Raw genomic sequence first — 21,429 nt, 5'->3', positions numbered from 1 at the left:
CAATAAAAGAGCTCAGAGTAGGCCCTTAACTGTTTATCTATTTTATATATAATTATATAAATATATATATTTTATATATTTATTTATACTTATATTTTATATATAGTAGTGTGTATACATTAATTCCAAACTCCAAATTTACCTCCCACCCCTACCCTGAGGGGATATGGGTCAGAGGTTGAGAGGCAGAGAGGAGGTCAGGAGCATTTCCAGTGGCGGTCATTGCAATAGTAAAGACTGGAAGCTGGATGGGGGTCCTTGTATCAGTGACTTATAGGAAAGCTTCATTGCAAATAATTTGCATCTTAGAAAATGGTTTGAAATAACGCTGGAGATGGAAGTGGGAAACCAAGATGCAGTCCCTTTGGGTCCTAGGGTTGTCAGATAGTCCTGTCACTGTTCCTTTCCCATCTGGGGCTGCTGTTAACTAAGGCTTCCTCTTTGACCTGGAAGTTGCCATGCTGATTCACACCCCAGTCACAGGCAGTCTGGATTCCCCTCCGCAGGGCTATTCTGGAAACCTACTCCCCCAAGTCAGACACTTCAGCTGTCATTAGATGCTTATTAAGGCGAGTGAGTCAGGGTGGTGGCCTAAGACACAATTTCCACTCTGTTCCACATCCCTTTCCTCTCCCCTCCATGCCATGCTATTTCAAGCATACAAACTCACAGGGCTTTGTAGGGAGTGGAAGGGACATGGGTACCGAGCTTCTAGACCTCCCAGAAGAATCTCCATTTGCAGTTCACTTCCTTGAACAGAGAGCTAATCCGCTCTGGGCTTCAGTTTCCTCAGCTCAGTGCAGGGGTGTTAAAAGGATTGAATGGATTTAAACATAAAGGGCTCTGCATAGGATTTGGGGTAGGGTAGGTCTGCAGGAAGTGCCATGGGTGCCTGTGGTCTGATATGCATGTCCCCTTATTTGCTCCACTTCAGGATGTAGTCCACAGGGCCATTTTGATGTGGGTCTCGAGAAGCATCCTGGGAAACCATCCCCTCCTTCCTTCCCCCATAGCTGTTTGTGGATCATCCTTGCAAAATTCCTTTCTGTGGTTCTCTGGGGGTGGGAGCGACACAGCTCAACTGCTCCCCAAACAGGAACCTTCCTCAGCTTCCTGGTCAGCTGCCAGACCCCAGGGCTGGCAGGGCCACGTGAGTTGGTTTCTGCTTTGTGGATTTCACCCAGTTGTCCAGACACAGAACCTCAGGTCTTTCTTCATATCAACTCTTTGGTGACATAAACAGACACCAGAGCAGGCACCCTTTACCTGGATGCCCCTCCTCAAAAACAGTGGGGCTGTCTGTGGAATTTGCTCTTGCTTCTGACTTCTAGACGGGCTTTCAGATTCTGCTGAAGGGCTTATGCATCCAGCAGTCCCTAACTCTTTCCTTTTTTTTTTTTTGGACCACAAAATTCATATACCAGAAAATTCTTCAGGACAAATCACTCAGTTTTTTGAACAAATAGATTGCAAGGGGAAAAAAAAAATAAATGAAGAAAAGACTTGTGAATTTGCAGATTAAAAGATACTTTAGAGATACCTTAATTAGTGACCTATAGCCATAATTGGATCATGACTTACAGCAGATTTTTAAAAACTTTTTATTTTATATTGGGGAATGAAGTGAAAATAAAAGTTTTAGTCATTCAATCACGTCTGTAGCCCGCCAGGCTCCTCTGTCCATGGAATTCTTCAGGCAAGAATACTGGAGTGGGTTGTCATGCCCTCCTCCAGGGGATCTTCCCTGACCCAAGGATCGGACTTCGATCTCCTGCATTGCAGGTGGATTCTTTACCATCTGAGCCACCAGGGAAGGAAGCCCATCGTGAAGTGTAGCAGATTAACAATGTGGTGATAGCTTTAGGTGGACAGCAAAAGGACTCAGCCACAGCAGCGCCTGACTCTTTTGTGGAGTTCCTGCCTATCTTGCCTCTCCCTGTTTCTCACCCAAATACCACCCCGTTGGGCAGGCACACAGGCTAGCATCTTCTTGCCTCTGGGGCACCCAGCTGGTCCGCAGCCCAGGCACACATTGACAGCCTGTTTGCTTCTTGTCAGATCCCTTGCCCATGGCATTCAAAACCATCCTGTTTTGTGCCCCTTCCACGCAGGCATCTTTTACTAGCCTTGACTTCCCCATTGTTAGGAGACAATGGGCACACAGACGATATCCATAGGCTGAAAGAATCACTCTCACTTTCCAAAAAATAGAGCTCCAAGAGAGGGAGCTGAGGCCATGAAATGAGAGTCATAAAACTCGCATTCCCAGCCCCACTACTCACTGGTTTTGCAATCCTGGACAAATCATTTAACCTCTCTGAGCCATCAGCGGTCCTATTTAAAAGGGTGGGGCCAATGCTGATTGCCCTGTTCCCTCCTCCCCCGCCCGACTCCCCATTTACTGTGAGAATCAAATGAGATAATGTCTGTGAAAGTGCTCTGTAAACCAGAGCTGTTATTATATGGAGGTGACCCATTATTATTAAGAACAGGTTTTCCTAATTCTTCCAGCTCCCCCTCCTCCTCCATCCCCTGCACTGGCTTGAGGCTGAGGCTCCCTGGAGGTGGACCTTTGGGACCAGAAATGAGAAGAATCCCACTCTGCTTACCAAGGAGAGTCTTCTGAATTGCTGTGATTTAGGCATGTGGAACCAAAGAAGGAGAAAGAAGTTCTGACACCCAGATATTTCTTGGTTTGGCTTTTGAACATCCTAATGGAAACTACCCTGTTAAGCTCCACACAGAATTCACAGAAACACCCTGTTCACCTGGGTGCTCTGGAGTGAAGCTGTTTCTAAAGCCTCTGCTTCCAGGCCTGCCCACATTGGTCCACTCATGTACCCTGATGAACTCTTTGAATGCCAGTCTCTTCATATTACTTCTTGGCTTGAACCCCACAGTATGGGTCCCCATGGGCCTCAGGGTGAAGTCTTAATACTTACAGGGGTTCTTGCTGAGCTTCCCAGCCTTCCCATGACCTCTCACCCCTTCACGCTTTACCCTGTAGTAGTTCAGCTCTCACCCAGTATTTCATTCTCTGTTACCACTTCCTCTTCCTGTACAAATCCGCCTGGATATGACCCATTTATAAAGTTTACTTACCCTCACTTGCCTTGATAAAGTGGAGTGCCTGCAATGTGCTCCTGTAGCATCTTGGTTTTTCTCTATAGTAGCCTCTCCACTCTTGACTCAGGTCATGTGTTAGGATCTCTCTTCTCTAGGAAGCCAGAAGCTCCATTAGGTCAGGTTCTACCACTGCCTTGGTCATCCCTTGTAGTCATGGCACTGGTTCATAGTCGAGCAGTGAATGAATGAATGAATGATGTGTGTGAGCATGTTATGGACTTGTGTCTGGAAGGTGGGGAGCTCAAAAATGTTAATAAATAAAACAGATGTGCTCATTTTAGAAAAGAATTAATATATTCCTGAATAAAATATGCAAACTTTAGTATTAAGTGAAAGAATATTCTTGAGCCCAAGTCTGTTTTCCTCTAAAAGCTATTCTTTTAATCACTATACCTGACTGTGTTTTTTTTTTTTTTTAAGGAAGTAAATTCTTTTTGCTTAAAACATTTACTTATTTACCAATATTTATTTCTATGGGTAGGGTCCTAATTGTGGCACATGGGCTCTTCAATCTTGATTGCTGCATGAGGGTATCTTTAACTGCAGCATGTGAATTATTAGTTGCATCATGGAGGGATCTAGTTCCCTGACCAGGTATCGAACTGGACCCCTTGTGTTGGGAGTGCAGAGTCTTAGCCACTGGACCACCAGGGAAGTCCCTACAAGGGTTTTAGTATTAGAAAAATCTAGGTTTGACTCCCTGGGACTTACCAGTTGTGTTCACTGAAGTAAGTTAGTTTACCCTTGCACTCTGTTCCTTATTAGAGCACTCTGTGAATTAAATAGGATGATGTTGGTAACATGCTTGGCTTTTAGTAGGTTCCTTACATTAATTGTTCAGTTGGTAAGTCAGAGACAGAGTTTAGATTTTCCAAATTCAGGCAATCCTAAAATGAAGACATTATTTTCTTCTATAACATCCTTGAAGAATGGAGGAGATCAGCACGACATTGAGCGTCTTACTTCTTGGGGGAACTGGTCATTTCTTGAGGTAGGTTAATGAATATGTCCTGTGACAGCTGAGCTTGTGGAGAGTGCTTTTGCAGTCAGCAGAATTCTGCTGTCCTGTGGTCCTACTTGCTCAAGATTGTTAGAGAAAGTCTAAACGCACCTCTACAGTCATCCAAGGACAGTTGTCCTATTCCCATTCTTGCCTCTGTGGTCTTATTTCTCTACGTAGAATGATACTAGTCAGTCCCTCCAACTGTTCTCAGGGAACAAGGCATTATCCACCAGTTCTATACAACGTTAACAATAATATCTAAAAGAAAGACTTAGAAACAAGGATACTTTCTAAGGCATTGATTACATTTGTGAAAAACTTAACGTAACCACTTAAATACACATGATGAACACTGGTTGAATAGATTACAACATGTTCACAGTTCATATGAACAAATAGCAAGAAGCCTTCAAGAATGATTGGAGGAATAAATGTTCATTGACTTGGAAATATGCTTATAGTAGTTATTGGTAAATGTAAAAAAAAAAAAGCCAATTATAAACTAGAATGTCATGGATGAACCCCAACTTTGAACCATAATATTTCTGAATTTATGGAAGAAAATCTGAAAGTATTTAAAAGGGTGAAAGTGTTTATCTCTTGGGGCATGAGATTATGGGAATTTTCTTTTTGTTCTAAATTTTCAATTGGAGGAGGAAGTATAGCTTAGTGGTTATGAAAATGGACTTCAGTGTCAGGTAGACCTGGTTTTAGTCATTTTCTACTGCTTCAGAGCCTTGACACCTTAGTTTCCTAATCGGTAAGCTACAGAGACTAAGAATGCCTCCTCTTAGTGTGGATGAGAAAATGATGAAGCTGGCTTTATTTCTGGAGGGAATTAGTGTGTGCCCTGCTAAGCAATTTACTCGCATGTCCTTTATTATGAGCTCCATTCCATAAATGAAGAAACTGAGGCTCAGTGAGGCTAAGAAGCTTACCGTTATGCTGCATGAAGGGGCTTAATTACTTTCTCCACTCCGCTTCAGTCCTTTCAAGGTTGTTCAAGTTCAAATGTGTTCTCCTGTCATCCACATCTCCCTGCTGACTCATTCTGGACCACTTTTGACTAAAACCCCCCAAACATTTTCATACTGGTCATGTCTCCTCTATCTTTTTTCTTGTGTTTTATCTTTTCTTTTTTGAACATGAATGAACTTATTATGGAGCAGACAGGTGGATGAGAAACCTGGGCATTCAAATCATACCATGAACGATGAGGAAGTCCGAGAATAAGCCCTGTAATTTGGTAGTGAGAAGTTGCTGATCACACCGACTTCACACTCTGAAGCCCCAGGGGTAGTATTAATAAAATGCATGAGCTTTGCATTTTCCTTCTCAACTCATCTGGAAAGAGTGACTTCTGAGGTGAGAGTGGGTGAATGGAGGGGTTGGGATCAGTCGAGGGAGGGTGTCTTTGGGCTGCCAGGGCTCCTGGGAGACACTGAGGGACAGCGGTCAACAGAACTGAGCGAGGACCACGGGGCCACCGCAGGAACGGGGGCGCCTGGCGGTTCCGAGTTCTAATTCCTGCTGTGTCATCGCGTGGCCTGAGCACGTTACCCAAGTCTCCAAACTTCATCCTCAAAACGCAGCCAGTGGTATATCGGTTCTGGAGGTCTGAGACCAAAATGAGATCATGAAAGACTCAACTTTGTGCTGGGACCAATTTCAGTCAGCATCTTCTCTTCCTCGTGAGCCCCCCACTCGCACCTGAGGGATCAGGTAAATGTTGAAACATAAGACAATCTGTGCGCCCACACGCTCCATGCCTAGGGTGGGGAAACCATACAGAAGAGAAACTCAGAGCTGCCAGGGAGAAAGGCAGTCACTGAGGTCAAACTGGCCCAGATGGGTCCTTTATCCTCATTTTGACAACTTCATTAATTAAAAAAAAAATCAAAATCAATATGTTTTTGTGGTTAAAAAAAAAAATCAAACCAGGCTGGAGCATCTGGAATAAATAACAAAAATTCCTCTTGGTCACCCTTCAATCCCACTCGTGTCTCCAGAGAGAAGTACAGTGACCAGTCTCCTTGTGTGCTTTTCTAGGCATCTTGCTGGGGCTTTGAAGTGTGCATATGTAGGCACATATACTTCCTCACCAACACCATGAATGTTCTGTGACCTGCATGCTTCACACAGCTTTTACAGAGAGAATGAAATGCTGGCAAAGGGAAGAAAAGATTCCCCTGGCTCAGTAGTTTCCCCACAACTCTTCTGTGTGGTGCGGATGCCCCCCAAATGCAGAAATGGCTGGAAGCGGACATTCTACCTTCTCCGTGTGGCCACCACTTCACGCTCTGGTCCTTGGGCTTTTGTCTATCAAGGGACTTGGGCCCTTTGGATAGAATGATCCTTCCCCATCCAAGGGGAAATGGGACAGGCCCAGGAGGAAATAAGTGTCCGGATGACAAATTGCATGAGTCAACGGGACTTGTGAAAATGACCAATATTATTTTAAAACATATACTGTCTGCAGAGGAGGGAGGCAGTTGCTTCTGCTTTGGCTCTTCTTTTGAGAGTGAGTAGAAGCCCTTCAGAGGTGATGTTGGATGCCATACTTTTTTTTTTTTAAATTTTTTAATTGGTGGAAAATTGTTTTACAATGTTCCATTGTTGGTTTCTGTCCTGTGCTCAGTTGCTCAGTCATGCCCGACTCTTTGTGGCTCCATGGACTGTAGCCCAATAGGCTCCTCTACCCATGGTATTTTCCAGGCAAGGATACTGGAGTGGGTTGCCATTTCCTTCTCCAGGGAATCTTCCCAACCCAGGGATCAGACCCGCATCTCCTATGTCTCCTGCATTGGCAGGCAGGTCCTTTGCCACTAGTGCCACCTGGGAAGTCCAATGCAAATCAACCATAATTATATATAAACATATATATCCCCTGTCTTTTGAGCCTCCCTCTCTTCCCCCAGTCCCACCCCTCTAAGTCATCACAGAGTGCCAGGCTGGGCTTCCTGTGCTGTAGGTCAACTTCCCACTGTCTGTTTTACACGTGATAGTACATGTATGTCCACGCTGCTTTCTCAGTTTGCCCACCCCCACCTTCCCCTGCTGTGTCCACAGGTCTGTTCGTTCCCTACTAGCTTCATCATTACCATTTTCCTAGATTCCATGAGGCTGCTGCTAGGTCACTTCAGTCGTGTCCAACTCTGTGCAATCCCATAGATGGCAGCCCACCAGGCTCCCCCATCCCTGGGATTCTCCAGGCTAGAACACTGGAGTGGATTGCCATTATTTTCTCCAATGCATGAAAGTGAAAGATGAAAGTGAAGTCGCTCAGTCGTGTCCAACTCTGTGCAACCCCATGGACTGCAGCCCACGGGCTCCTCTTTCCCTGGGATTTTCCAGGCAAGAGTCCTAGATTCCATATATACGAGTTAATACATGATTCTTGTTTTTCTCTTTCTGACTTACTTCACTCTGTAAAAGAGGCTCTAGGTTTATCCACTTCACTATAACAGACTCAAATATGTTCCTTTTATGGCCGAGTAATATTCCGCTGTAGATATGTACCTTGTCTTTTTTATCCATTCATCTGCTGATGGTCATCTAGAGAGTTTCCATGTCCTGTCTATTGTAAATATTCCTTCAGTGAACATTGTGGTACATGTGTCTTTTAGAATTGTGTTTTTCTCAGGGTATCTGCCCAGTAGTGGGCTTGCTGGGAGCTCTTACTTTAATGTGGTTAATATTTAAATGGTGATATTAGTGTTAATGTACCTTTTGGGTACACAGTTTTGGAGAAAGTTATTAATTGGGCTCAATCCAAATAGTCTGAGGATTGTTGAGGGTACGACAAAAGCTCCGTGGAGTTTCATTTGGCAGATTTCCCCACCCACCTCCCTCAGGACGTTTAGTGTGGAATCTGATTCTAACTAAAGTAGTTTCCTAATTGCTTTCTATTGACATACTCCAATTGTCTGTATTCTTGCTGACCATCTATCTATTCATTTGCTTATTAATCAAAATGTTTTGAGGTGGCTTGATTTGCCAGGCCCTGTGCTATGTGCTGGGTATTGATATGGACACAAAAGAGAGCGCCATTGGTTGTCCATAGAGCTGCAGCTGGAGCCGACTTTCAACAGAGGGAATACTCGAGAAAGCTTTCAAAGTAGGAATCGGAGTCTGCCCCCCCGAAAAGGGTAGGGGAAGAACATTTCATGAGGGGAAGCACCGTTAACCAATGTTGGAAATACAGGATGAGAGGGTAAGATTTTGGGTGATGAAAGAAAGTCATGGCCTGGACTCACGTTGTTCCTTATGGACAAAATCCCAAATACTGATTAGAGAAAGATTTCCTTTTGTTCTATCTAATTGAGTTCCAATGAGCCACTGATTTACTCAAGAAAGATTTACTCAGTAACTACTACAGTCCTTGCATTGCGGTGGTGCTAGGAATACGATGTTAACCACTTCTTTTTGGCCATTTCCCCAAAGGCTCAGTAAATAGTATTAACGTTTAACTTGGCAGTGATCACCCTTTTCTTCCTCCCATGACAAATCATCTTTCTATTTAAGGGGCATCTATTGTGAGAATGGCATGGGTTTTTATGTTCTGGACAATGTAAGGGAGAATTTCAAACAGTTTTATTGCCTTCTCAGAAAAATCAAAATACAAATTTAGATGTCAGTGTAACTCATTGTTACATCTATTGATAATACATCGATATGATCAAACCTGATCTTGTGATAGACAACTCATAAATACCTTAATAAAACTTATAACCATGCCTCTGAATGCCATCACTTTGTTCAGTGCCCCCCTCCCCCTTTTCCCCCCCACAAGGGAGAAATGACTTGGTTACACAATGAGTTTTATCGAGTGGCAGGAGAAACATAGTGGCTGGTGCCCAGGCTGCTGCATTCTGATGCCTCCGCAAATAAAACGCCCACGTCACACAGTCAGTCCATAACCAAAACAACAGTGGGATCTGTCCTGAGGTCAGCATTATTGCAATCCAACTTCCTAACCCCTCCTACCTCCACCGCCTCCTCCCCACTCCAGAGGTTAAAGGACAACTAGCTCAATTCTTGACATCCTGCCTTTGGTCTCTCTTAGCTTGGTTGTCTCAGAGAAGGCAACGGCAACCCATTCCAGTGTTCTTGCCTGGAGAATCCCAAGGATGGGGGAGGCTGGTGGGCTGCCATCTATGGAGTCATACAGAGTCGGACACGACTGATGTGACTTAGCAGCAGCAGCAGCTTGGTTGCCTGGTGTCTTCCCACCTGTCAGTCTTCCAAGAAGAGATGCTTCGCTTCCTTTTAAAAATCTTCTTTGAACAGCCCTTTCACTTGCTACTCCAAGTGTCTCTTTGGTTGACAAAGCCACAAACCCAGATGGGTAATTAGGGATTGAGGGCATCAGTGGTTTGGGATTTCTTTCAGCTAATTGCTGTCCTATGTGAAAGATTGCATCAGCTGTGACAGCTGGCCTGAATAATCATCCCTCTTTAGCAGTAAGTTTTCACCTTCTGTGTAGTGGGGGACTTCCAAGGCTATTTTGACTGGTGATAAATCTGAAAAGGTATTATACATATCTCATTGGGTTGTTGTGAAAATTAAATAGGAGACAGCCATCAAGTTTTTGCCATCTGCCTCTTTACAGTAAGCATTTGATTTCAGTTAGGCATTTTAATCTTCTCAAATCTGCGTATCCTGGACCCTCACACCCTGCACTCAACTCCACTACTCTCTGTTGCTGATGGCACAAGGCCTGAGATGGCTTCCTTTTTTCTGTACTGGTTTTAGAGGTAGAAAGGAGGATGCTGGGATGTGGATATAGTGATTCAGAAGGCTCTGCCAAGCTTTAGTTCTTTGCTGGCTGGGGGCAATGAGCTCTGGAACACGCTGCAAGGTCTAAATGGGCTTTTATTTTGGGTACAACGAGTTATGTTCTCATTTATACCAGTGTAACAAGGATTGCTACCTTGACTATTTAAACTGAGGTGGGAGGGGTGCATGGGCTGGGAGCAGAATGGAGAATTAGATGTTCTCATATATTGCTCTTAGAGTTATTTGGAAATAAGTAATTGTAGCAGGATTTCTTTCTTTCTTTTTTTTTTTTTTCCTGGGCTCATAAGGTCAAGTACAAACCCGGAGAAGGAGGAAGTTAGTTCATATTCTTGCTTTCTTCTAAGGGCAAACAGATCCACTGACCTGTTCCCAAGGGCTCATTTTCCATCTCCCTTGGGCTCATCAGAGTGGATAGTGAGTCTACAAAGGCCGACAGGGAGGAATGCTGCTGAGAGCTTACCTTTTAGGTCCCTGCCTTTTTCTATGGAACATGTCCTGGTTCCCTGACCAGTGTGTTTGTAGTGGAGGCGGCCTGCTGGGCCATACAGGGGAGCTGCAGGGGGTGTCCAAGTTCACATGTCCCACATTCCAGGCGAATGTTTTTGACATTGAGCAATAGCATAGCTCTGCCAGGTTTGGGTCTGTCGGATTGGAATGTAACCTAGAAGGAAAGTCCCGGAGTGATTCAAATGTTCACCTCCCTGCAACCTTTTCTTTTTTTTTTTTAATTCCTTTTAATTCTCCGATGACAAACTCAACCCAGCACTCTCACCCTCCCGCAGCACTTGTTGGTGCTGATAAGTCCGGCTTCCCAAGAGATAGGAATGCAAATCCGAATATTTTGTTGAGTCATGTGTACTCTGCGGCTCTTTCCCAAACATTGCATCAGACCCGTCACTGGCAGCTCCCAGGACTCTGCTGGATGACATTAGAGGTCCAGGAAAAGCTCTGCTCATTTCTTGAAAAAATAAAAGGCCTCTCACTCTCTCCATCTAACGGGTTGTAACATCCTGTTCTTAAGAAAGCCGAACCCCTGGAGGGAGCAGAGGCGCAACCGGTTTTGTAGATAAGTTTGAAAAATAGGGCTCTTGGCTTTTCCCACCCACTCCCGTCTCTTAGCAACAGGACAGCTGATGGTATCCACCCAGGGGGAAAAAAAAAAAAAACAAAACACAGAACATGTGGGGGAGCCTGTCTGCATTCTTGACTGCAGTCTGATTTATTTAAACCTTCCTGCATTCTTGGGTGTGGAGACCCAGGAGTCACGTCAAGAAAGCATTCCCCTGCCCTTCTTGTGACCCTGCAAATGAGTGGATAGAAGACAATCTCAGAAGGAGATGGACGTTCTTCTATGGCAAGAATCGGCTTTATCTGGGAGCAGGCACTTCCTTTGATTTGGGGGAGTCACCGTTTGAAAACTTGAGCACATTCATAGAGGGAGGTAGACTGGGGTATGGCTTTGGAGAGAGCCCTGGACTGGTGGGATGGGAGTCCAGTGCCCCCAGCTCTTCCTACCTTGGGACCCCTGGCAGGAAAGCTCTGATGCTCTCCCTGTTGGCTTTCACAGCTGCAGAGTAAGGGCATTGAATGGACATTCTCTCAGGAAACTTCTAGCACTGGATCTATCATTTGAGAGTACACATGTGTGAGTGTACATGTACATAAACTTTCTGTTGTATCATGCACCCATCTGACTTTCTCTTTCTCTTGAGCTTTAGTGTTATTAAGTGTTAAGTGAAAGAGCAAGAATGTGAGGCCAGGTCAAGCCAAGCCTGAAACCCATATTTTTAATCACAGCCCTAATCACAGCTCTATATTTAGGTTCGGAGAAGGCAATGGCACCCCACTCCAGTACTCTTGCCTGGAAAATCCCATGGATGGAGGAGCCTGGAAGTCAGACATGACTGAGCGACTTCACTTTCATTTTTCACTTTCATGCATTGGAGAAGGCAATGGCAACCCACTCCAGTGTTCTTGCCTGGAGGATCCCAGGAACAGGGGAGCCTGGTGGGCTGCTGTCTATGGGGTCACACAGAGTCGGACACGACTGAAGTGACTTAGCAATACTTAGATTATGCACACAGAGGTGCCATGCGGTTGGTATGTTATGTAATATCTTGTGACCTTTCTGTCTGTACCTGTGAGTCCATGGGAACAGAACTGGGATGTTGCAGAGGGTTTAGGCTTTCACGGCCAGAGGGATCTGGGTTCAGATTCCTGCTCCATCTCTCAATAGTTTTGTGGCCTTGGGATTCTTGACTGTGACATGAGAGTAACAAATCCTGTGTGACCAGGTTGCTCTGAGGATCAGGTAAAATGATGTCTTTGAAACACCTGGCCCAGTGCCTGCTACATGAAAAGTGCTCAGTGAAAAGGGGATTGAGGTTGAAATATTGATTGATTATAGGTTTCTTGATGGTAGAAATTTACTTTAATTGTTATATAACCCCAATATATTTTGTGGCACACAGGAGACAATTATGTTTGCTGAGCCAAAGATATCTCTCTCTCTCTATCACACACGCACACACACCCACCCAAAAATGATGAGTTTTATGATTTCATGTTGCTGGAACTTTTTGGTAGGGCTCTGCATTTTAGAGCACTAAATCATATCTAAGATAACCAGTATGATTTAGTTGCAGTTGGCTGTTTATCACACAACTTGAATGTTCTTCAATCATTTTCAAATATGAGCAGTTGCTTTTCGAAGTACTTTTTAAAAAGCCAGATATTGTCAGGGTGTCTCTCTCTCTTTCTGCCTCTCTCTTGGTTTCTGTGTCTCTCTCTTTCTTTTCTATTGAGCTCTTCCTAGGGAGCAGGCACTGTGCCTGTTGTTTTACATTCATTATTTCAACTTTACTTATAACAACTCTGCCAAATGGGTTTTGTTATTCCCATTTCACAGCTGAGGGTCTTGAAGCTCAGAAAGTGTGAGTCATCCACGACCACTGTTAAGACCACAACTCTCAAGCAGCAGAGAAAAAATTTGAACAGAGATCCCTCTGACTATTAAAATGGGGAGGAGAGAGATCAATTCATATTTTGTCTTAGTTATAAAGCCCACTCCCTTGGGAAAAAAGCCATCTATTCCCTTATTAATACTAGGGAACTCCAAGCAGGCGCTGTACCTGGCTGTGCTAACTCCATTATATATTATCTTATTTAATGCTATTCACAATGCTGAAAGGCTAATCCTTTGTTATTAGACCTAAATATCAGAGGAGGTAATTACTGAGCTGCAATTAGATTCAGTCAGTTCAGTTCAGTCACTCAGTCGTGTCTGACTCTTCGTGATCCCACAGACTGCGGCACTCCAGGCCTCCCTGTCCATCACCAACTCCCGGAGCCTGTTCAAACTCATGTCCATTGAGTCGGTGATGCCATCCAACCATCTCATCCTCTGTCGTCCCCTTCTCCTCCTACCTTCAATCTTTCCCAGCATCAGGGTTTTTTTCCAATGAGTCAGTTCTTCACATCGGGTGGCCAAAGTATCAAAGTTTCAACTTTAGCATCAGCCCTTCCAATGAATATTCAGGGTTGATTTCCTTTAGGATGGACTGGTTTGATCTCCTTGCAGCAAAAGGGGCTCTCAAGAGTCTTCTCCTAAGCCCAAGTAACCCAGGCTACACTTGGCATAACTGGGAATTTAACTTAAGTAGTCTGACTCCAGAGTAAACTCTTCTCACAAGCTCATTTACTGGTTTTGTTAGTGTCCGTGAGGGCAAATGGTCTCCATTACTCTTAGGAGCATTATTACAGCTTCTGTAGAACTTAACTGCTGTTCTTTTAGGTGATGCCCATCACCAACCTCTCCTTATCCCTGAGAATAAACAGTGGACATTGAGGGAATGGAAGCTTTAGAATGATAGACTGATAGATTTACAATACTGAAAGATTTAAGAGATCACCAAACTCAGTGGCTTCTAACCATGGGGCATGAGCTGTTTGGCGGTGGTCCAGAGGATCTTCCTGACCCAGGGATTGAACCCAGCTCTTCTGCATTGCAGACAGGTTCTTTATTGGCTGAGCCACCAGGTAATTCATGATCAATATTTACAAAGTGAGATGAATAGAATGGAAAATATAGACTGCATTGCACTGAGGGTGAAATAATGCTGAGAAACAATTGATTTACTGATCTGTGTGAACCTGTGTTCTGGGTCATTGTGTAAAATACCTTACTTATTGAGGGTCATGCTTGTCATACTTGGAAAGCACTGGTTTCATCCAGTGGTTTTTGAATTTTGTTCCAAGGAGCCCTCAGATACTTTAATGGAGATGAGAGAAGTTGAGTAGGAAGAGCTTCAAGAATATCACTCTTACAGCTAAAGCAGTCCCATGCATGTTTACCTGTTTTTCATGTTGAATTTTCATATAATAGTTTATCTTTTTTAAAAAGGACTCTAGAATCAGTCCTGGGTGTTCTTTGGAAGGACTGATGTTAAAGCTGAAACTCCAATACTTGGGCCACCTCATGTGAAGAGTTGGCTCATTGGAAAAGACTCTGATGCTGGGAGGGATTGAGGGCAGGAGGAGAAGGGGACGACAGAGGATGAGATGGCTGGATGGCATCACTGACTCAATGGACGTGGATTTGGGTGAACTCAGGGAGTTGGTGATGGACAGGGAGGTCTGACGTGCTGCAATTCATGGGGTTGCAAAGAGTCGGACATGACTGAGCGACTGAACTGAACTGAACTGAAAAAAACAATTGAAGAGCCACTGATTAACCATTGGAACTGTGTTGTATTGAATGTTGATTCATCCTTGTGTGACTTCACATGGTTATCAAGTACAATATACACAGCCAATTAGATGGCTGCCACTGAAATATACAGCAGTGTTAGAAAATATGATCTTCCCTGTCTTGAACTTGTTGTAAGAACCAATTGTTATAACAACAACTATTTCTTACACCAGATATGGTAAAGGATTACATGATGATGATATTCAGAATTTGGTGGGTTTTTCGAGGTGGCTCAGATGGTAAAGAGTCTGCCTGCAATGCAGGAGACCCGGGTTCGATCCCTGGGTAAGGAAGATCCCTGAGAGAAGGGAATGGAAACCCATCCAGTATTCTTGCCAGGAGAGTTCCATGGACAGAGGAACCTGGTAGGCTACAGTCCATGGGTCACAGAGTCGGATATGACTGAGTGACTAACATTTTCACTTTTTGAAAAGTTATACAAAGGATTGTTACAAGAATGGTTATGGAAGGATAGAAGCTGGCTAAAGCAATGGAGATGAAATTTTAAAAAAAGGATTATACTTCGGTTCAGATCATCAGCATGAATACAACTGTAATATGAATTTACTTGATACTAGATGACTCCAAGTCTGAACTTGTTAACTGATTTCTAACTCTGTAGGTCAGTACAGTAGTGCCATGTGGACCAAAACCTAAGGTCAGCTTGCCTACATATCATGCGTTCATGGACATATGGTATAGAGGACCCCTGTAAAGAGAAATTGCTTACCCATGGCCAAAGTACTTTGCAGCTTTCCCCATGTTAGATAAAGTCTGTTTCCCTTCTTCTTGATTTTGGTGGACCCTATGGTTTGCCTTGGCCAATAGAATGTGGCCAAAGTGATGTGCCATCTGGAACCTATGCCTCAGGCATGCTGCCTACACAATTTGGAACCCCTGGAGCTCTGATACAGGCGTGTGAATAACTCTTGATTATCCTTCTGGAGGAAGGCAACGTAAGAGAGACCTCAGTTGTCCTAACCAAGGTCATCCAGGACCAGCCAACCTCTAGGCCATCTGCCAGCTGATGGCAGACACGTGAGTGAGCCCAGATACATTCAACCACATTCAGTGCAGACCAGAAGAATTGCCTAGCTGACCACTGCAAGAATGAGCTATTAGTAGTTTTTGAAGTGTTTTGTTAAGCAACAAATTCTTGCAGATGTACCCTCTCTCCTGCTCTGGCAAATCCATGCTGGAAGACACACCATGGCCACATCTGATCGCGATCAACATTAGTTAGAGATGTTAACACACTAGGATTTGCACAGGTTGGAGCAAGGAGAGGGTTTCTGAGGACATACCAAATAAGGAATGAGGAAGCTTCATCTAGAAAGTAAGGGTATTTGTAGGAACATATGCTCTACCTTCTGAGATTTGACATTAGTGGGAGAAGCGGGATGAATTCTCTTTAATGTCTGTGGTTGCGATTTTTATCCCACTGTGTCTATTCTTGCAGTCGCCTTATGGTGGGCAGGGTGTTTCTTCTCCTGAGCACTATCTTTGAGCTTGGGTTTGGATGTGTAACTTGTTTTGGCCAGTGCAATGGAGGCAGAAGTTATAGTGTGCCTCTGAAGGACTCAGTTTTCTGTACTTCTGTTATCACCACCAGAACAGAATGCTGCTGGCCCACTGGTCCCAGAGGAAGACGAAAGTCATGTGAACAGAGCCACCTGGAGCCTGCAATACAGTCTTTCTGGGAGACCCATGTATTCATAAATGAAAGATGAATGCTTGCTCATATGCTGCTATGGTTTCCTATTGATTTTTACCCAGCCGTAGGTGACCAGAAACACTTCTGAGATTAACATTAGAATCAAGGAATGGCTGCACTGGGGAAGCAGTCTTCCATTGCATTTAAAGATGGGTATCTTTGCTGAGGAAAATGAACCTTTCCAAAGTGAAACACATGGTTATATTAGGAGTCTCCTATCCATGGGCTATTCAATCATCAGGAAACTGTACATGGTCTTCTTAGTTGGAATGGGAATCAGATTTTCTTTCAGAGTGACTAAGATGCTAAGCAGTTTGGGAAATGACTAGCTGGTCATTTCATCTGTGTTTCAGCAGAGAGGGAGGACCAGCAGGAGGGTAAGCGTGTGTGTGGGTGTGCGGAGAAAGTGTAAGTTAGGAACAGCAGTTGGTGTGGGAAGCTGCAAATGCCCCACCAAGATGTTGACCTTTGATTCAAACTGGGAGCTTGAAGACCTTGTTTTGCAACCGGGAGCCCCTCCTGCTTATATCCAAAGATCCAGTTAAGTCCAGTTTTCTCTCTGGGAAATTTTCCTGACCTTCCTGGTCTTCAGAGACCAACTTATCTCTGAGCTCTTCATCTTGATGTAGTTCATATGCTGTCTTAGCTTTTTCCTTGACTTTCTCAGGCTAAGATGGTGGATTTCCATGTGCTCACATAGTGTTTCCTCAAATTAAAGAGCTTGCTACTCTGTGCTATGGTCTTGTGTCTTTCTTTAAAGCCGTGTGTTGGTTGAAGTAAAGAATTTGGCTTATCCATTCTGGTGCCCCCCTCTATGTACCATAGTGCCTGGCACACTCTAGGGCCTCAGTAAATACTTCTTGGATGAATGGATGTAGAGTCCTTTCATCTTTTTGACAAACTGAACTCCTGAAAGGCAGTTGGTATTTACATTTCCATAGTGCTTCAAGGTCTGTGCATTTATTCATTCAACAAATATTTGATGAATGAGCCTTATCCTGACTTACAAAGCCTTGTGCCATCTGGCTCCTATCCATCTCTTTGACATTATTTTGTGTGGCTCTAACCCTCATTCATTCACCTGTTCAAGCCATACTGGGCTTTTCTTCTGTTCTTTGTATTCTTAAAGCTCCTTCCCATCTCAGAACTTTTGCAGTCTCTTTGGTCACAATCTCTACCCATTGCTCTTCTACGACCCCCTCCTTCTTGTCATTCAGTTCTAGCTTAAAGTTCTCCTTCAGGGGTCCTATCCTGAGTGTCCAATCAATGATACCACCTGCCTCTCTATCACATTCTTCAGTCCCTGTTCCCTACATGACATTCAACTCTTTCTGATAAATAATCTCATCCCTTCCTTCCTTATTTGCTTGATTGATTGTCTCTCTTCCAAAATATATCCAAAATATAAGCTTCATAATAATAGGTACTTTAAAATTTTTTTACTTCTCTATTCCTAGTGTCTGATAACTATGTCTTGAATGGATGAATGAATGAATATGGGTTCAGCACTGAACTGTGTTGCAAATTTAATGGAAAGAGGACTGATAATTTTATAGTTTTGCTGAATGTATGATCAAAGTACACATGGTACAGCAGAAAAACCAAAACCAAGCCAATGAACACTAAACACAAAACACTGGCGTGCGTGTAGCCCACTGATGCACTGATGCCTCAGCTTCCTCTGTGAGATGAGGATAAAAACACCTGGCTTGTCATGAGCCTTAAGTGAGAGAAGGAAGGGATGGCACCCGGCATCATACCTGGTGTACAGCAGGTGCCCCACGAATGGTGTTCTCCACCCTCCCCCTCTGATGAGGCAAATAAAATGCACTGAAAACCTTATATTGGTCTACCTAGACGATCCACTCCAGAGAACTGAACTTCAATTCCAAACATGGCTCCTAGGCTTAAATTCAATTCTGAAAATGTTGCTGGTGTTCCAGTGTCGACAGTGGAGGTGGAGCTGATTATTGTTCATTTGTGAACCACATACTTTGAGTCTTTGAAAGCCTTGGTGAACCCGGGAAGTCTCATTAGTTGCTGTTTTAGGGCAGTGTGATGTGGAACTATGTGATAATTGGCCGTAAGCCACTGAAAAAGCCCAAAGAGCCAGGAAATGATGTAGTCGGGGCTGATCATCAGCAGAGGTGCTGTTGATAACTGCTGGTGTTGCCTGACATGCCATCCTTGGAGAATTAGTCCTTTAGCTTAAATCGTTGCCTGATTAAAAACAACAATTTCAGCAGTCACTAGCATCTTAGTAAGAGTTTGCTGCATAACATAGTTCCATTCTATTAATAGGCCTTTATATAGGTCTCATTCAATTCTCACATCTAAAACAGTGGTGGTGTTGAGTGGCCAGGGTTAAGGCAGGTTGAGTCTGCATCTTGGGGTAGTTCTTTCTAGAGGCTGGGTGGCTGAGTGTCTGGGGTGTCAGGTCCCATCAAAACCCTGGAGATGGGGCAAGTTTGGCCAGTGCAGGGGCAAGGGCAAGGACGATTACACAACAGAGCTCCCAAAGTGAACTCATATTTGTTTCCAGCCTGTTTTTCCTCTCCCCACTCCACCTACACAGATGTGCTCTTTAAATATTTATTTGCCCACCTTTGCTGTGTGTGGTAGACTTGATCCCTTTGAAGGTGTTTACTAATTAGATCAGGCTGGGAAGTTGGGCAACTTCAGATGTCTTTGTCCTGTGTAAAGTAGACCCCGGGCACAAGACTCCTGAATAGCTCCAGGGAAGTCAGTTGCTCGCTGATCCCCACTACCCCCAACCCCCACCCCCTGCCTACTTTCTTTATTGGAGGAAGTCCTAATGATTGCTCAATTAAGCTAAATGACACTGGCTCTTTTTCTGCCATTAGCTCCTGACACAATTCTGAGACAGACATCAGAGAGCCTGGAGCCGGAAGGCTAAATGCTCTTAGCGAACACGATTATGGATCAGTTGCATGCTGGGCTCAATTTGACACCATCCGCATGCAGTTCTTACTCCGTGACACAGCATCCAGGCCACACGTATTGACTCGCATCTGATCTTGGCTTGAAAGGAAAATCACTGCTGCAGGAATTCAAGTTCCACAGCCCCTCAGGTCCCTGGCCTCAAATATTTAAAAATAATATTTGCTTCAGGAGAATTTGTGCTCATGCATGAGTGGATGTGTCTGAGGGGATGTGAGCAGGGTGTGTGTGTATGTTTGGGCATATATATCCAGTTGAAAGAGTTTTAGAAGAGATGATGCATGTGGTGAGTGGGACAAGTCTATTGTACTGGGTCTAAAGGCATCCTTGGTTTGTGGTTCAGGTTTATTTGATGTCTTTCAGCCACTTTGGCTATTGTCACTGTTCTGATAGTCAGAGAGAGGTGAACAGCTGATGATGACCATGTGGGATGTCCATCTGTGTTCTCAGGGGATCCGTTAAGAGATTCTTGCCTTGAACATCTTAGCTTGTTTCAACGATAAGATCAAAGCACTTCCCGCTTTCAGATCAGTGGCAAGAAGCCTGAAAATATGCTGGGATCGATGCCTGTCAACCTGTGACAAAGATGTAGGTGTCCCTGGGCTTTGCTTGCCCTGGCCCTCCTCTCTGTTCTGTGGACTCTTGCGTACATGTCTGTCACAGTCCAGAATCCGGTTTCTTGGTATGTTCACTGGGAGACTGGGAGCACCTTAGCCTTGTAACCTCAGCACCTCACTCTGTTCCTGGGTCAGCAATGTGTATCAGATGAACCGAATAGGCACATCTCATAGGGAGATGTAGGCTTCCTCCTGATATTACTAAAGAATAAAAAGGAGAGCAGAGCCCCCAAAATGAGCATTGGATGGAGAATCTTGGGTAGGCAGGGTGGTGCAGGGCAGGCCAGTGTCCACCTGTCCCTGTGAAATTTGACTTTACATTTGGGGGTGGGGTGGCTTCCCTTTTAATCCTTCTGCTACCCTAAGATTGTGTGCATGCTAAGTTGCTTCAGTTGTGTCTGACTCTTTCCAACTTTATTCACTGTAGCTCACCAGGCTCCTCTGTCCATGGGATTCTCCAGGCAAGAATACTGGAGTGGGTTGCCATCTCTCCAGGGGATCTTCCTGACCCAGGGATCAAACCCATATCTCTAATGTCTCCTGCATTGGTGGGCAAGTTCTTTTCCACTACTGCCGCCTGGGAAGCCCATAATAACAGCTGACTCATTGGAAAAGACCCCAATGCTGGGGAAGATCGAAGGCAAAAGGAGAAGGGGGCAGCAGAGGATGAGATGATTAGATAGTATCACCAACTTAATGGGCATGAATTTGAGCAAACTCCAGGAGAGAGTGAAGAACAGGGAAACCTAGCTCTAGTTCATGGGGTTGCAGAGAGTCAGATGGGACTTAGCGACTGAACAGGAAGAGCACCATCAGGTTGGCCTCCAGTTCATTCTGTTTCTTGATGCAACACTTCGGTTTGAATAGGGATAAACTTCGTTCTTGTGATTGTGTCCTTTGGGAATAGAGCTTAGTATTTAGAGCTTCTAGGGCCATACTCAGAGAAGGCAATGGAACCCCACTCCAGTACTCTTGCCTGGAAAATCCCATGGATGGAGAAGCCTGGTGGGCTGCAGTCCATGGAGTTGCGAAGAGTCGGACATGACCGAGTGACTTCACTTTCACTTTTCACTTTCATGCATTGGAGAAGGAAATGGCAACCCACTCCAGTGTTCTTGCCTGGAGAATCCCAGGGACAGGGGAGCCTGGTGGGCTGCTGTCTATGGGGTCTCACAGAGTTGGACACGACTGATGCGACTTAGCAGCATCAGGAAATCTGCTACCTGAATCTGAATCCCATCCCCACCATGAACACGCTGTGTAACCTTGTGACCTTACTTGTCTCTCCATAGCCCTTCATCAGTTTCCTCAGTGGTGAAGTGGAGGGAATACCATTCTTTCTTTTTATTTTCCTTTTGGCTTGTGGGATCTTATTTCCCCAAGCAAAGATCGAACCTGAGCCTATTCAGTGAGAGCATGCCCTCCTAATCACTGGATTCCAGGGAATTCCTGATACTGT

This window comes from Capricornis sumatraensis, chromosome 11 (genome assembly GCF_032405125.1).
Source record: "Capricornis sumatraensis isolate serow.1 chromosome 11, serow.2, whole genome shotgun sequence".
In the NCBI taxonomy this organism is placed as follows: Eukaryota; Metazoa; Chordata; class Mammalia; order Artiodactyla; family Bovidae; genus Capricornis; species Capricornis sumatraensis.
Note: the sequence above shows the minus strand (reverse complement) of the source record.